The sequence below is a fragment of the Oratosquilla oratoria genome, chromosome 16 (genome assembly GCF_046742065.1).
Source record: "Oratosquilla oratoria isolate Oo_2021 chromosome 16, ASM4674206v1, whole genome shotgun sequence".
In the NCBI taxonomy this organism is placed as follows: Eukaryota; Metazoa; Arthropoda; class Malacostraca; order Stomatopoda; family Squillidae; genus Oratosquilla; species Oratosquilla oratoria.
In genome coordinates, this window is record NC_134792.1 from 3344695 (window position 1) to 3362360 (window position 17666).

At 39.6% G+C, this 17666-nt stretch overlaps 1 pseudogene; it reads right to left on the minus strand.

Annotated features, from left to right (window-relative positions):
- Nucleotides 1-10423: 10423 nt before the first annotated feature.
- LOC143033723 (uncharacterized) lies at nucleotides 10424-15836 on the minus strand (annotated as a pseudogene).
- Between the last annotated feature and the right edge of the window lie 1830 nt (nucleotides 15837-17666).

Here is a 17666-nt window from a genome sequence, read left to right on the forward strand (position 1 = left end):
TTTTTATCTTACTGACTTTATTCTAGTCTTATATACTGTATATCTATATTGATATATATATACATACATATGTATATATATATATATATATATATATGTATATATATATGTACATATATATATATATACATATACATACATATATATATATATATATATATATATATATATATATATATATAAAAATATATAAAAAAATATATATATATATATATATATATGGTGTCCAGAGCAACCCGAAGATCTTTATCAGCTTCGAGTGTCACCCCATCCCCTTTATTATTTATTTATTTGTATATTTATATTTATCTTATAAGGAGAACTGACAACCGAAGGCTCCTCCTCCTCCTCCTCTTCTTCCTCCTACTCCTCCTCCTCTTCCTCTTCCTCCTCTTCCCCTTTCTCCTCCTCCCTCTTCCTCCTCCTCCCTCTCCTCCACGTTCTCTCCCCATACTTACACAAGACAGACAGCAGTCCAACGTTTTTTTCCCCGACAGATCTGACTGTCGCCAGACGATTATCTTTGAGGCTCCTTGACCGTCGTCTGTTCTCCGGTTCTCGATCACCAGGTTAGTTAACTCGCTTTCAAAGTTGCTAGTTTAGGTGCACACACTCCTTAGGTGGTCTTAAGAATAAATCGATTTTATTTCATTTCTTCTACTAAGACTTCATTGCTTCATTGTGAAAATGAGAAATCACTCCTGGGGACATATTTTGAGTAGTATATGCAACATACTCTTTGTTGAAACTCCCGAGAGTACTAACATATATCATTTTTCTTTCCCTTTGTCCTTTATTAAGCTTATAAAGATTTACAGAGATGAATGTAGACAACCATTAAGAGGAATGGAACGAACGTTTTCGTATATTTAGACATCTTCAGGGTCCAAAGAGGAGTTGAAACAAGGAAATATTGTAAGGACAGGTAAGAAGAGGAAGGAAGCAGTTGAGGAAGGTCACTTGTTGACCTCACTTAACCTGAGCACGTGACTTTGGTCACTCTTGGCTTGCTAAAGTATATATATATAGTAAACTTAATGACACTGCTATGTAGATACAACTAGGTAAACATACACTTGAGCGCGCGCACACACACACACGCACACACGTGTGCGAGTATGTACACTTTTTCTTTGTGTGTGTTCGTGTGTTGTGGTCGGATGCTATATTCTGGTATTCCTCACGTTTGGTCCTCTTCATAAAAAATTGTAAGGTTAAAGAACAATAAACGTCAAGATCATAAGCACACATATGGACCCCATCAACCATGGCAACTGTCAACTTCTTCCACTTCAATTTCATTCAACTCGCCTCCTCTCCCTCACCGCCTTCATAATTGAAGAAGGGGGTCCAAGCATTTCATTAGCCTCGTTTATATGGAATCCAATTCCTTATGCAGTCTTTGATCCTCTAACGTTGTTTCAGAATTCTTTTGATCAGGAACCTCCTCAGATTTTTTTTATAGAGTTTATAAATATCTCTTCGTTTCCAAACGTGCCCCGTACAGCTGAATAAGATAGCCTGACGGAAGCCAGAATACAAGGTATATAGGTACGTTTGGCTCGGTGCAATTGTTATTAGACTATGATTGTTATCACCCAATGGCGGGTAACGCACCCCCTCCTACCTCCTTCCTGGCATCCTGTTTGGCTAAACGCGCTGCTTGTAGGATCGGTGGTGAAAATGATGGTTAGCCTCGCCCTTTGCAGTTCGAAAAAAACAAACAAAAAAAACTCTGCTCTGGAGAATCGTCTGACGATCATCATTGAGACATGAACGATTATTGTTGAACGATAATTGCACCGAGAGCAAAACGTATCTTAAGGGCAGTGATGTTATTCGGGTTAGGGAGCGGATCACATTCTGAAGAGGGCTCGGAGTGATCGTGACCCTATTGGGTGAAAAAGAAAGGTCACTGTGAATAGTGAGGGTCTTCACCTTAAAAGAAGAACAAAGACAGGAAAAATGATTTAACTAGGTTAAGTTGGGGTTATTTCTCGTGTAGCCGTAACATATTGGTGACTGTCTCTCTCGGCGACGTTATTCGGCAGGGGGTAAATATTTGATGAATCTATTGCTTGTATTGATTTTCATAATGTGTGTGAGAGTGTGTGTATGTATTTATGCATGTATGCGCGCATGCGTGCGAGCTTGTTTACCTGCATTAAATCATGTTGTTATTGATTGTCATGCCTGTAGGGCAATTAGCAGGGTCAGCTGATGCCTACGTGTGTGTTTGTGTGTGTGTTTGTGTGTGTGTGTGTGTGTGTGTGTATGTTTGTGTGTTTCGTATTTATGTATCTGCCTCTGACATGACATCATTATTATCATCATTATCCTCTAAAGTGACATCATGATAGCGGTATTCAGTCCTGTATAGTGGTAAATATCTAATTTAAATATTGTGTTATTCAACTTTTGAAGTATTTTATATTCTATATAGCATTATGCTTTTAATAATCCTCTCTTTCTCTCTATAATACACACACACACACACACACACACACACACACACACACACACACACACACACACACACACACACACACACACACACACACATATATATATATATGTATATATATATATAATATATATACATATATATACAGTGTATATATATATATATATATATATATATACAGTATATATATATGTGTATATATATATATATATATATATATATATATATATATTGTATATATATATAACATGAAATTGACAGATTTGAAATTTTGAAAACAGAAAAAATTCTGAAGCTCATTGTGTATTCTATATTTGACATTCAAATCGTGTTCCTCCATTTTTTGACGACAAGGTTACTTTCCGCAGTTACTAGGGCAAATAAAGCTGCCACAGTAGTGTGCACCACCCACCGTCAACACCACCATCCTTATGGTCATGTCTTTGTTTTTTTAACCTCTTCCTATTCTGCTTTTCCTCTCTGCTATACACTACCTCCGCATTCCATTTCTTTGTTCCTTCTCTTTCCTCTCCCTTCCCTTTTCTCACGTCCCCATCTCCCCCTTCTCCTCCTCCTCCTCCTCCTCTTCCTCCTCCTCCTCCTCTTCCTCCTCCTCCCCCTTCCCCTCCCACTTTCATTCTCTTTGTTCCTTCGCTTTCCTCTACCTTCCCTTTCCTTACCCCACCCTAACCCTCCACCCCTTCCTCTCTTCCTCCTCTTCCTCCTCCCTTTTCATTATTAATTGTTATGGCCCCCACAATCATCAGTGGATGATTATGGCCAAGACTATTATTTGGTCTCCTGCCGATCGATGCCTCAGGCCTGGCTTGGCGTCTGGACAAAGACTCCATGATTGATTTGTTGACGACAACGCGACTCATAATAATTTTCATCTTACAGAATCTATGTAAATAAGCGAGTAAACACGCGAATCAATTAATAAATAGATTTGTAAATTTAATATATCGATTTGTAAAAGTAAGTTTAGGACAGATAAATAAATTTAATTGAAATGAATGATGATTCTGTTTTGATTCGAATGCTGTGGTTGCAATTTGTTTGTGTTGACGTCGCTGTAAATCAGACCAAGTTAGACCGTTACGTGCATGATAAACATGGGTCTAATTGGTCTAATTGGCCGTCCTGATGAGGGTATTAATACCTTGATGTATTGGGTAACCTACTACTTGGGTATGATGAATAATGAAGATTTTTTTCGTAACCTGTGAACAAGGAACTTTATTTTCTTAATCAAGGTGTTTATACGTCATGAAATTGTTTATTTGGTTTATTTACCAATTTATTTATTCATTTATTTGTTTATTTACATATTTTGTACATAAAATATGTGAGTATTTTTTTCTTTGAGTGTGGTTATCTAAGCCAACAGTCACTTTTTTCATAGGATATTTACAGACAGGGCCTTTACATGCCTTAGCGTGCCGCCCCGAGGCAGTTCTCAGTGACGCCCACCCCCCTCCCCCTCCATCACCACTTCCCATCTCCACTATTCCTTACTGTCTATTATAGCCATTGGCTTGCGAAATAATCAAACAGATTTTAAATAAGTTTTTTAATGTCCCTATTGCAGAAGGGATAAGGGGAAAATTACATCATATTTTGTTGATTCTAACGCAAAACTCGTATGTGACAGTAAAATATTCAGGGCTCCTTTGACTTTTTTGTTATAATTATTTTGTCAGCCTTGTTGGCGGGATGTCCAGACATGCCGCCCCCTCCCCCTAAATGTGTCGCCCCCGGACATATGCCCCCCCCTCCCCATGTGAGGGCCCTGTTTACAGACTAAAATCATGTATTCATCAAAGGCGTTAACAGAACTACATAATGAACGCACTTGTTATTGTATTTTTACCAGCAGATATTTCCTACCAATAAGTATCTTTTGTAGATCTTCCCAGATCCAAAGAAAATATTTCACAGATTTCAACGATTTTTTTTTTACATCAGCTAAAGCAAACGTGCTCGTCTATGAATACAAAAACTATCCAAATTTCAGTTATGGTTGTAATTTTTTTTATTATAATTTTATATAAACTACCAGGTTGTTTTATTCAAGCAAGGGTTAGACCCAATTCACAGGTCAGTAACCACCTAAGTCAATGAAGGCATTCACACACAATCGTGCGGTTTTTCCTTAACTATGCGGTACCGGCGCGGTTTCCGCGCGGTTCAAACCTCTGGTGTGAACAGGGCCTTGCGCGTGTTTGTATGGTTACGACGGATGGTGACAACGTGTTTTCCGAAGTTTCATTAAAGTGCTTGTCGTTGCGAGTTTGCCCTGTTATGTCATTTAGCTTTCGTTAAGTTACGATGTGACGTCACCAATTTACGATTATGACGTCATTAACGATAATAAGTTACGGTGTGGACGGGAACTGATTAATCTTTGAAAGGAGAACAATATCTTAGAATCTAGAGATTTTCTCGCAGTTAGGGTCGTAAGTTACGATGTGACGTCATATTTACGATGACGTCACCAAGTGATCGTAAGTTACGAGGGGTGGGAAGCATTTGTTTTTGAAAGAATCGTATAGACTTGAGGTTTCCCTTGCTATTATCGTAAGTTACGACGTGACGTCACTGAATTACGATGTCTTAGACTAACGATTATCGTAACTTACGAGAGTAAACAATCTTGACAGATTTTGAATTACGAGGTGTGAAAAACAATTACTCTTGAAATAGATAAATAATTGAATAAACGAATTAATAAGTAAATAGATGAGTAAATAGTTGAATATATTAATAAAATAGATGAATAAAATAGAATAAAAATGGAAATGAGGCAACCTTATTCTGTGGTCTACATTACTGATTTTATTCTGGCTGGCACCAGACGATTTTTTTTTTTTATTCCTGTGACGTCTGGATTTTGTTTCCCTCAGCTGAATAAAATCACCTAGCGGCAGATGGGTCAAAGATAACTGGATTAGAGGCGCCAAAATATACTCTCGTTGACATTGGGGAACTAGTTTAGTAGCCATCGCTAGTGCTAGATCCTGCAGGTGAATTCACCCAACGGCAAGTAAGTGTTGACACTAGGAGAGGGTACTTTGGAGGCAAGTTGACAAACTTTCCGTTGAGGTTGGGCAAGTAGAAGGGCAGCTTACATGTCCCTTTTAGCACTAGCGGCTGCTCAGCTAGCGGCTGCTCAACTAGCCCCGTGTCAAAAAGGCTTTAACTAAGCCGTCTGAACCTAGCACCCCCCAATCTTCTCCCCCGACCCCCCCTACCCCTAAATATTAGCCAGAAGAAAATAATAAAAGCGGGATATTGGGTCCATCAGAATCGTCGGCGCGAGATGGTCCAAGAGGAGAGAAGCGCTGGTAAACTACAGTTTGTAATGAGCCACCAGACACTCAGAGTCGTTGAGAATAAAGGATACAAGTTGTCAGAAGCTTTAATCCCTTTCATCCCAAGATTAAGGTCTTGGGGATTAAGGATATTGGGGCCTAGCATATACGAGACTCTTGTGGTACCTTAGTTTTTCTCTTTAAAACGTACTAAGTCTCTGTTATAAAGACCATCAGCCTTAGTATTGAGGTAAGTCTGATGAAGGCTGTCCGTAGACGCCTTGATTCTGTGGTGAAGTTTATATATTTTGTTATGGCTAGCGACAGGCGATTTCATTCGTCTGCGAACCCTAAGACTCTGTTCACACTAGCGGTTTGAACCGCTAGTGTGAACAGGGGCTAAATCCGTCACTGAGGCGGATAGCGTCGCTTGATTATCGGGACGGTCTTTGAAAACCGGCCATTGGGTTCAAACGGCTAATCGAGTGTGAAATGGTCAAGTGGATGAGGCATGTCGAAAGCATGGATCGTAATTGCCTCAACATTTAACTGGATTGAACAAAGGAAGAAGATATATTGTTAATGTTCATAATGTTCAAAAACTTTTGCACCTGTTCCGGCAGTAACATTCCTGGAAATATATGGAAATGTAGAATGAACAAATTACGCATTGTGTGTGTAAATATGTGAAATTAACAAGTTCAAATTTTGAACACCCTGTTCCAGCTGTATAATTCCTGGAATCACATGGTAATGTAAAATGAACAGATTATATATATATATATATATATATATATATATATATATATATATATGTATATATATATATATATATATATATATATATATATATATATATATATGTATACATATATATATATATGTATACACATATACATATATATAGCGTATAAATGTGTGAAATGAACAATTTGATGTTCAATAACGTTTGAATACTATTGTGGCAACAGCGCCCGTGTGTTGGCCCTGTTCACACTAGCGGTTTGAACCGCGGCGGTTCGATTATAATGTGAATCAAAGAAGGTGTTCACACACAATCGCGCAATTTTCCTTGACTATGCGGTACCGCCACGGTTTCCGCGTGGTTCAAACCGCTAGTGTAAACAAGGCCTGAAATGAACAGACTATATTGTCAACAACCCCTGGGGTTAGTTTGGGGGCTCGCCAGATGAAATTGTAGTGCGCCACAGAGGAGACTGGGTATGTTGTGCCGCCAGATGTTTTATTTATTTATTTATTTATTTTTTGATAAATTTTAAGGTTTGTCCAGACTCTTAATAGAGTTAAAATACGTCATAAACCCTTTCGCTGTGGATGGGCCTTCCTCAGATGAATAAAATGGCCTGGCAGACACCAGAATGAAACGCCCAATACAATAAACTTGTGGACGTCGCCAGGAGATCTTATTCGGCTAGTTGGGGGACCACGGCGTTGAGAGGTTTAGGAGATCCATTTCGTTAATCTTAATGACCTTGTTTGCTCTCGTTTCATTTGTTCCACAATGGTAATTAGCTCTGCTTGGCTGGGGGATCTTGGATCGATTCTTGGTGGAGGTGGGGAAGAGGGAGTGGAGTAATGTGTGTGTGTGTGTGTGTGTGTGTGTGTATATATATATATATATGTATATATATATATATATATATATGTATATATATGTGTGTATATATACACACACACACACACACACACACACATGTATATATATATATATATATATATATATATATATATATATATATATACACACACAGTAACCAGCGTTTCTGTCCTTGGAGGCAACATAGAACCGAAAACGTGGAGTCCTATAAGAGAGATTGAAGGAGGGAGAGTAGAAAACGAAAGTGATCAGGATTCTTTTATGAGTGGTGACTAGTCTCAGGCCATAAAGTAATGAGTGACTCCGGGCCGTAGGGGTGTCATTAAATTCCCTAAAATGTCGACAAGAGAAGGAGGAAGAAGAGGCGGTAATGGAGGAGAAAAAATGGTAAAGGAAGAGGAAGAGGTAAAGGAGGTAGATGAAGAGGAGAAGGTCTTCTCGTAGATGGAGACGAGGAAGAGGAGGAAGTGAAGAAAGGTTAGCAAAAGAGAAGGATGGATGGAAGGAAGAATAGGAAGAGGAGGGGAGGAGGAAGAGGAAAAAGTAAAGAAGGGTCAGGAAACGGAGAAGAGGAGAGGAGGAAGAAGAGGTGGAGGCAAAGAAGAAGGAAGAGGAGGAGGGGAGGAGAAAGAGGAAGAGGGGAAGGAGGAAGAAAAGGAAGAGGGGAAAGAGGAGGAGGAGGAAGAAAAGGAAGGGAAGAAGGGGAGGAGAAGGAGGAGGAAGAACAGGAGGAGAAGGAGGAAGAGGGGAAGGAGGAGGAAGAGGGTAAGAAGGAAGAGAGGAAAGGGGAGGAGGAAGAGGGGAAGGAGGAGGAGGAAGAGGAAAAGGAGGAGGAGGAGTAAGAGGGGAAAGAAGGGGAGGAGGGGAAGGAGGAGGAGGAGGAAGAGGCGACTATTGACTTGGGCGTTTTCTCTGTGTATTGACTAGCCGTGGTGGTTGGTGCTGGGCGGGGGGTGGAACCAACACTAAACCCAGGGTTACCTACGTTATGGAAAACCTTGGATTAGTGCTCAGCGAAGTAGTCCCTAATCAATTATCAGCCATTCGGAGTCCACTGCCGAAGAAAGGCCTACCCCAACTTCTACCATAAGTCGTACAACTTCACTAACATCTACCACGTCACTCCTGCAAACTTCTCCATCTTTTCTGTCCGGTCTCATTTTCCATGCTTTCCATCTCGCGGTGTCCAGTCAGTAACAACACATTTGTTTAATCTGCAATCCTTTTTTCTGCCCAGTTCCACATCCGTTGTTTTATCGCAAGCGCCACTTATGTTTTCACTTTAGTCTCTTCTTTTCTTACAGCTTTTTAGGTCTCTAGAATTGCTTGGCTTGTGAAAAGAATAGAAGAAAGCGTTCGGTTCAACTAGAAACCGTTTCGAGTCGTATTTGACTGTGGAGCACCTTGGGAGAGCCGACCAGGAGACATTTTTGTTTCTATAGGGTATTTGAGTTACCATATCTAATAACAGTGTTGGGAACCAGGAGACATTTGGTTTATTTAGTGTATTTGAGTTATTTTGAAGCGGGTGGAATGGGTGGGGGTGAAATGGATGAGAGTGGAATTATGCCTTTTGACCTTGTAAGGGGGAAAAAGCCCTTGGCATATATATATACATACATACATATATATATATATATATATATATATATATATATATATATATATATAATATATATATATGAGTGGCAGGGTGGTGAGATAAACACCGAGAACCGTTGAAGTTTTATTAACTGACGTTTCGCTCTTAACAGAGCTTCTTCAGAGTGTACATTTTGTCGTCCATTCCTCAATATATATATATGTATATTTGAGTCACTATACCGAATGGTGACGGAGTTGGGGGTGTCTCCTGAATAGCGAGAGAGACAGGAGATGTCTAGCACATGTTTCCCTCGAAGGGATTGAGGTGTGGGGAGAATTGGATGAAGTCTGGAATAAAGATACAAAATATAGTCGCCCTCTAAATCAATACTCGAAAAGGGATTAGGCAGAGAACTTGTACAAATGTTTAACATGTAGAAGTATAAATTTTTTATTATAATTTTCAGTTAAATTAATTTTTTAGTCATTTATATATGTGTCTTATATATATATTATTTTTATATTATTATATATATTTTTATTATTATTTATTATTATATATATTTTATATTATTATTATATATATCTTATTTATATATGTGTCTTATGTGTTTATTTATTAATTTATTTGTTTATTTATTTTATTCTGTTTCTTTATACAAAGCTAAAAGTAGACAAAAGGCATAGGTTTTACCATGGCGTTGGTAGACATAAATCACTTAGCCATGGGGTGGAAAATAGTTTTGGCCAAACCGAATGTATGGATTGGGTCGCGCCTCCCGCTGAGACAGTCGCCTGTGACACTGCTGAAACCTTTAGAAATGCAAAATAGTCTCTTCTCTGTGGTGTGGTTGACCCAAGCCTACATACATACACACGCATATACAAATACACACATAGGTCGACGGTGCAGTGGTGGCATTCTCGACCGCTAATTCAGCGATCCGAGTTCGAGTACCGCCCAAGGCTGAAAAGAATGTGTGTGTGCTGCACTGCCAGCCGATACTCTAACTCTGGTGGCCAAGGAGTTTTGTGTGTGTGTAAGGTCACAGCATTACCCATACTTCGGGCCATATGAGCTCTGAGCTCTCATCTGGCAGAGTAATACTGTCGATCAAGAGTGCAACACGTGATCCAATACAGTGCTGATTCTCTCTCATACAGTGGTTGTGGTGTGCGTGCGTGTTAGGTCTCAAGAGCACTCATAGATCGGGCAATATGTGAGCTTTGAACTCTTTAAGGTCGATTCACACACCTCAGTGCCGTATCAGTGATATCCGTGGTGTCTATTCATACATATCCGTGCTGACGCCGTACACCGTGGTCAGTGATTTCCAAGATGGCAAAGTTTACAGACGTGAACTTGGCAATGATTGCCATAGTTCTTGATGAAGAGGAGGAGGTAGAAAAAAAGAAGTAAAAAAAAAAGAAAAAAAAAAGGTGGGTACATAAGGCATGGAAGAAAAGAGAAACTGAAGGAGTGTTTGCTACTCTGTACAAGGAACTAATTGATGATGAAGCAAAATATTCTGAGTACTTCAGAATGTTCAAAAACTGCTTCAGGATATTGCGCAGTAAAATAAAGACTCGCCTGAAGAAGCAAGACATCCATTGGAGAATGGCCATAACACCAAAGGAACGATTAGCACTCTGAGGTAAAATAATACACTGTCTTTGTAGTTTGTTAATAACTGTAATTATCTATTTAACCTATACTGGAGATTTTCTTCACTGACAAAACAACAAATTTATTTTTATACTAAGTGACAGTACATTAATATCTATCAAAAAGGTTAGATTCATTCTAATTCATGTTTGATTATACATGTTTGTTCTTGCAATGGTTGGGGTGAGGGATGTGGAGTTGAATGTGATGATGTGGAGGCTGAAGGCTCAGATCGTCTTTCAAATGAATGTTGATTAATAAGCATTTGCATTTCATATTTCTGTACTGTAGCAAATATCTCCGATTTTGCCACATTTAAATAATAAGGTGTTAAAGTTTTTAGAGTTGGAGCAATGCCTGCTAGAAATGCGTCAACAGGGTGTGGTGTAGTTTGATTTTCCTGTTTACTGATTAGGTACTCCATTAATTTTGCAGAAGCCGTTTGCTGAGGTGCCACTTTATCTTTTGCTGATTTTGCTGTTGATGGCTTAACTGTAGCTTCAAAAGTCGGCTTTGGTGAGGGCGAGGGTTGTGTCTGCAAATCTTCATGTAGGCTTCCGCCTACATCGCTTTCTTCATCCTCCAGATAGCCAGGTGAAGGGGCAATGTTAGACATGCGATATTCACTATCATTAAGATATGGAGTTAAAAATTGTAGCTCTAGATGATATTTGGGTGGCTTCATTTTTGAACTCGCTTGTCCACTTTTTGTTTTGCGCAAAATCATGGCTTTCCGATGATTGTCTCTAATTCTTGTCCACTGAATTCTACAAGCTGAACCTGAAATAGACAATGAATTAAAGATTAATATAATTATAGCATAATACATTTGATATTAAGGTCCATAAATACATCTATTGATAAAAATGTGGATGGAAAATTTGTAGCTCTCAACCCCTTGTTGTATTTAAAATATGAAAGCATAAATATGATAATATTTGGAGCTAAATAGTTGATATTTAAATGCGACCCTCACTGCTTATTGACAAAAAACTAGTGGTATATTTTACTATCCTTTTAGTGACTGGACAGTGAGGGCCACATATTGTTATCAATTAATTTAATCCAAAAATTACAGCATGTACTTTTTTCATAAGTGGGAAAAAATCAGGCGAGTGAGAGCTTGAAATTTTCCAATATAATTTCTTTCAATATATTAATACTTAATGATCGGTATAATATACCCCAACGTTGTTTTTTTTTTTTCCAGATATTTGGCTACAGGGAACTCCTTTCGGTCACTAGCTTATTCTTTCCGGATGGGTGAGAGCACAGTTCGTGAAATCGTCTATACAACCTGCACCGCAATATGGACTGTTTTGAAACCCATAGTTATGCCTGTACCTAATCAAGAATTATGGATCAAGTCAGAAAAAGGTTTCTGTGACAAATGGAATTTTCCTAATGCAGTCGCCGCTATCGATGGAAAACATGTTGTAATTCAAGCACCCCCACACAGTGGCTCAGATTACTTTTGTTACAAGAAACATTTCAGCACTGTTCTTCTAGCATTAGTAGATCCAAATTATAAGTTTTTATTTATCGATGTCGGTGGATATGGTAAAAACTCTGACGCTAGCATCTTCCGAACTTCGTATTTGGGTAAGAGTTTGGCAGATGGAAGCTTTAACCTACCCCCACCAAAGGCACTTCCAGGAGGAAATACAATTTTACCACATGTCATCATAGGGGATGAAGCTTTTCCGTTATCCACTTATTTAATGAGACCTTACTCACGTGATAATGTGCATCAAGACGAAGAGAAAAAGATTTTCAACTACCGGTTGAGTCGTCCAAGAAATACAGCTGAAAACGCTTTTGGTATCTTGGCTCGAAAATTCAGAATTTTTGAACGCAGACTAAATGTTTCCCATGAACATTGTGTTTCTATTGTAACGGCTGCTTGTTGTCTACATAACTTTTTGAGAGATGATGCATGTCACTGGACTGAATCCGATTTAGATCTTTCCATTTCCAATGTTGAAGGCCTAAGAAATTTCCTAGGAACTGGCGGTGCTTCAAGACAAGATGCTTTAGAAGTACGAGATAGTTTTAAAGAATATTTCAACTCAGAAATAGGTTCAGTTGAGTGGCAACAAAGAAGAGTTCGAATTGGACAGCGCCTTACTTAAAATATAATTATTCTTGTGTGTAATCTGTCTAAAAAAACAGGACGAACGTTTCTTCAAATTACTATAATAATTACCTAATTACAAAATGCATTTTTATTTTGAAGTTCACATATATAGGTATATAGAGATCTTTGCCCTGATTTTTTTTTTACCTAATGAAGTTGCGATCTCTCAACTTCAATGGATAAATGATAATAGCTGTCTACCTATTATTCAAGAGTCAGTAACTCGGTTGGATAGGTAGTTGCATACAAATAGATAATAAAAATATAAAATACTCACTTGGCTGATTCATTCTCCTTCCTATCTCTTCCCAGATATTGTCCCTTCGTTGTTGATTTGAATACTCTGGATGTCTTGTATTATACAGCTCTTCGTATTCCTGTACAATGACTATAAGCTGTACCCCATCCATGCCGATTGATGTAGTTGAACCCCGTCTTTATCAAGTAGCTACTGAAATAAGTAGACAGGATTTATATTATTATTACAGCAGTTTATAGCCACATTGGCAACATACGTTCTATAGGCTGTGACAGCTGCAACAATAAAAATTAAAAACTCAAGTGCTTGCTAAAGAACAACCACTAGGTGCATGCTAAAGAACAACCACTAGGTGCAGATACAATTTAATCTTGCACAGGATTTATCCCAGAGTGAAGTGAAATGTGATAGAGAAGGTAAAGGAGGTCAATATAGGTTCGAGTAGGTAATTTACCAGGTAGATAGGATAAAAATTTAGGAACATATCTAAAAACAGTCATTAAGTTAATATAACATTATATATTATGTACAAGCAAAGCATAGCTATGCAAACAGAAAAAATAAAATAAATACCGAAGAAGAAGGTTTACATCCGACCGCGACGGCGCTCTGACTGCAACTGACGATGGGGTCGCACATTTGCCGGCAAATGCCGTAGAGGCCATCCGCATCGTTCGTACGCATCGGATTGAATGCTCTTTCGGGGATCCTCGTCGGCATTGCCGATGTCCGATGCGTACGATGCGGTCAAATGCGCGCAGACCCATTTGAAATAATGTAAAGAATACTAAAATCCGATGCGTACGATGCGTGCCGTCCGTACGATGCGGACATGTGTGCGCCTACCACTTCACTCCGGGACTTAAATCTCGCGGGCAGCAGCCAATGCCAGCCGTACGATGTGTCGTAATAATACTCGCATCATAAAATATAGTCACCGCTTATATCGATCGTTTAATACAGTTGGTTTCCCTGCATCTTGCTGCTTCGTCCTCCTGTTGTTGCACAACACCGTCGTGATCGTTTCCTTCATCCTCTTGACTCACGATCTTCCCCTTGGTTTGTCTTTCGCCGAAGTATGTCTTTAAACATTTTAATTGCTCCGAGAATTTGTAAAGCCTTATTTTCTTTGCACTTTGCCCACTCTTAGTTGAAGTCTTCTTCAGAGATTTTCTGTAATTGTCCCTTATATTGTTCCATCTGCTCCTACATGATGAACCTGAAAAACAAAAGTTTTAAAGTTACATTTACTTCTTTCAGGTACCTGAAGACAATTTCATTCAGCTACCGCTTGAGGCATAGCAGTGTACAAGATTGACATGGACACTTGCAGGATAATAATAGAAAATCTCATGAGTGAAATGCTACCAAATCCTTCAATAGAGATGCGGAAATCCATTGCTAATGATTTTTCAACACTTTTAAATTATCCTAACTGTTTAGGAGCTTTGGACGGCAAACATTTTACCCTTCAGGCTCCCGTAAATAGTGGTTCTTTGTACTTTAATTATAAGAAGACGTTTTCAGTTGTCTTGTTAGCGATTGTTGATGCGCATTACAATTTCACCGCAATTGATGTAGGTGCATATGGGAAAAACAGTGATGGTGGAATTTTTGCTAATTCTGGTGTAGTCAAAGCACTACAGCAGGGTACATTATTAGTACCAGGGAGTGCTTTGTTCCCAGGCACACATACTGAAGCTCGTGGGTGACGAAGCATTCCTCTTAAAACTTAAATGATGCGACCATATCCGGGGCAAGCTTTGGATATTTCTAGGCGTATCTACTGACTGTTTCGTACCAGAAGAGTCGTTGAAAACACTTTTGGCATTTTGTCTCAAAAATCTAGAATATGTAACAGGAGAATTCAAGGAAAACCAGAAATTGTAGATCACATGATACTTGCAATCTGTATTTTGCATAATTTCACAAGAAAATATGATGTAGATACACGTCCATATGAATTAAATGCAACAGTGCCTAAAACTACAGAAGCAAGACTTGAAAATCTGCCTCTGCAGGGGGGAAATGGAACAAGAGATACCTTAACTGTAAGGGAACTGTACAAAGATTACTTTAATTCACAAGCTGGATCTGTGCCGTGACAGTTTTCATGATAGCAAATTTGAAAATGACCTAGCTTAAATCAGAGGAAGAGAGGAAAAAGCCTAGCAAAGTCAAAGCTGATACATTTCGTGTGACTAAAAGATTAAAAGTATGTTAACTACATCAGTAAAAGAAAGGTGAGGCGAGGTGTGACGATGTTAGGTAAGCTGTGGTGTGGTGATTTGCGATGTGAGGTTATGTGATGTGGTCTGTGATGTGGTGTTGTGTGGTGTAATTTAACTACATCAACTAAAAAGAGTACTTACCATCTACTTTCATTTCTTCTCCTATTTTGTTCCATATATCTTGCTTGGAACTGCTATCCATATATTTAGGTTGTGACAAATCATATAAAACAGGATGGTTTCGCACCAAATCAATGAGCAGTTCGTCGTTCATTTTCTCCAAGCAGCTCACAACACTCGTCCGACGTCCATGAAAATCTAAAAAATATCGGTGGCGACGATACCAAACTTCAATGGACGGAGACTGAACTGACGATGAGAGACAAAACACGGTACTGCGCCGGACGTGTGTGAATGCGTCAGTCGAATTCAAAGTAACGATATTTTTTTTCACTGACACTCAAGCACTGAGCGGACGCCTCACTGATATGTGTGAATCCGGGAGAGTAGTAGCTGGCGATCACGAGACCAGTTCGTGGTTCAAGACAATTCATATATTAAGTAGTGGAAGGGGGGACGGAGAGGGGGGTCGCCGATTAAATGAAGCGGCCTCGCTGTGGATGTACTGTGTCTTGCGACACTGCTTCTGACCCAGGGCGGTGGGCAGGGTGCAGGGATGACCCGTCATCCAGGAGGTGCTCAGATGAGAGGAAGGGTGGGAGGGGTGTGGAGGGTATTTAGGGATGAAATGGGTGGGAATGTTTTTATGCCTTTCCCTTTTTGGCTACCTCCCTTGGAAGGGGGAAAAAGCCTTGGTATATGATGATGAAGTAGTGGAGGTAGCATTGGTAATTCTACTGGTGGCAAACCGTCCTGGTGTGTTTTCAATTGTTTTCATGACCTCAAGCAAAGACATTGTTAGGTTTGGTGTAGAAAATTTGAATATGTTTTGTGCACCACGAACACACCAACATCGCCAGCGTACCATCAGCACAACGCCATTACTACTACCAACACCGTGGTCACTGTTGGTATCATCAATCACCGTTGTCATTACCACCACTGCCACCGACACATCTACCTTCACGACCATTATAACTTTAACCACCACCGCCCCATCATTACCACCACCTCCACCACCGTCACCTCCAACGACAGTCACCACCACCACCACCACCACCACCACCACCACCACCACAACCACCACCACCACCACCACCACCAACCACCACCACCACCAACCACCACCACCACCACCACCACCACCACCACAGTCCTATGAACATCATCAAGCCTTGACACGACCGACCACTTCCTGTGTCCTTAGCAGCAGCGAGTTTAGGTTTACCAACTTTAGTTACTAGGATGAACAAAGGAGAAGCTGAAGAACCGCAATCATTACCATTAGCACTCCCTCCCTCCTCCTTTCTCTTTTCTGACCGCACCCTCCCAGCGTCACCCAACTCTCCTCTCCCCTTCCCTCCCCTCCCCTCCCATATACCTGCCTATCTGGTCCTGGTAGTTAATATACAATATTGTTGATAGTTTGGAGTGATATTTTGTGTAGAAGAAGGGAACATGGGGCGTGGAAAGCGTTGAAAACTGCATACGTGACCAGAATCACGCGTCCAAGCTCTACCTGGTGACCCTCTGCGCGCGCGGGCCTAGATGTTTTATTTTTAACGTATGCAAGTTTGAGCCTATAGATTTTTTTTTTTTCTGCCCGCGTTGAATGAGGCTCATGCTTTGGGTTGGATCCCACGCCAGCAGAACACGTTCAATACAGATATCCATTCATGTCAATATGCTATTATTGATGAACGTTCAATATTACATATAAGCTTTATTAAGAGATCGTTATTGATGTGCCGGGTATTTTTGTTTTTATCCTTGCAGTAGTTGAATAAAGACAAACATGTACATTGGTAGTTGTTCTTATTAATCACATTTGTAACGTGTGCTGTTTCATGATATACGCTATTCATATTATCCTGCAAAGCAGCAATGACAATAAATGCATGTCAAAACAAAAATTCCTGCGGTCGACATAAACATGCATATTAATGTTAGCAAAGCGTGGCATGGTGGCATGAAATTACTAATATATAATATCTGATTGTCTTATCATAGAGGTGTATAGAGACGAGTGTAAACGTAGATACTGAGCTATTGGATTATAACATCTTCACCAAACGGATTCTCTTCATAGCCATAGTTACTACGTGCGTACGTGCACATCGGCCTACATACGCTTCCTCTCCCTCTCTTCCTCCGCCTCCTCTCCCTCCTCCACTATTAGTTCTTCGGTAATCTCCCTATGTGAATATGTTTGTGCAATCATTTGCCTCCATTGAAACGATGTTATATTATGTAACTTGTATGTCTTGTTTCGT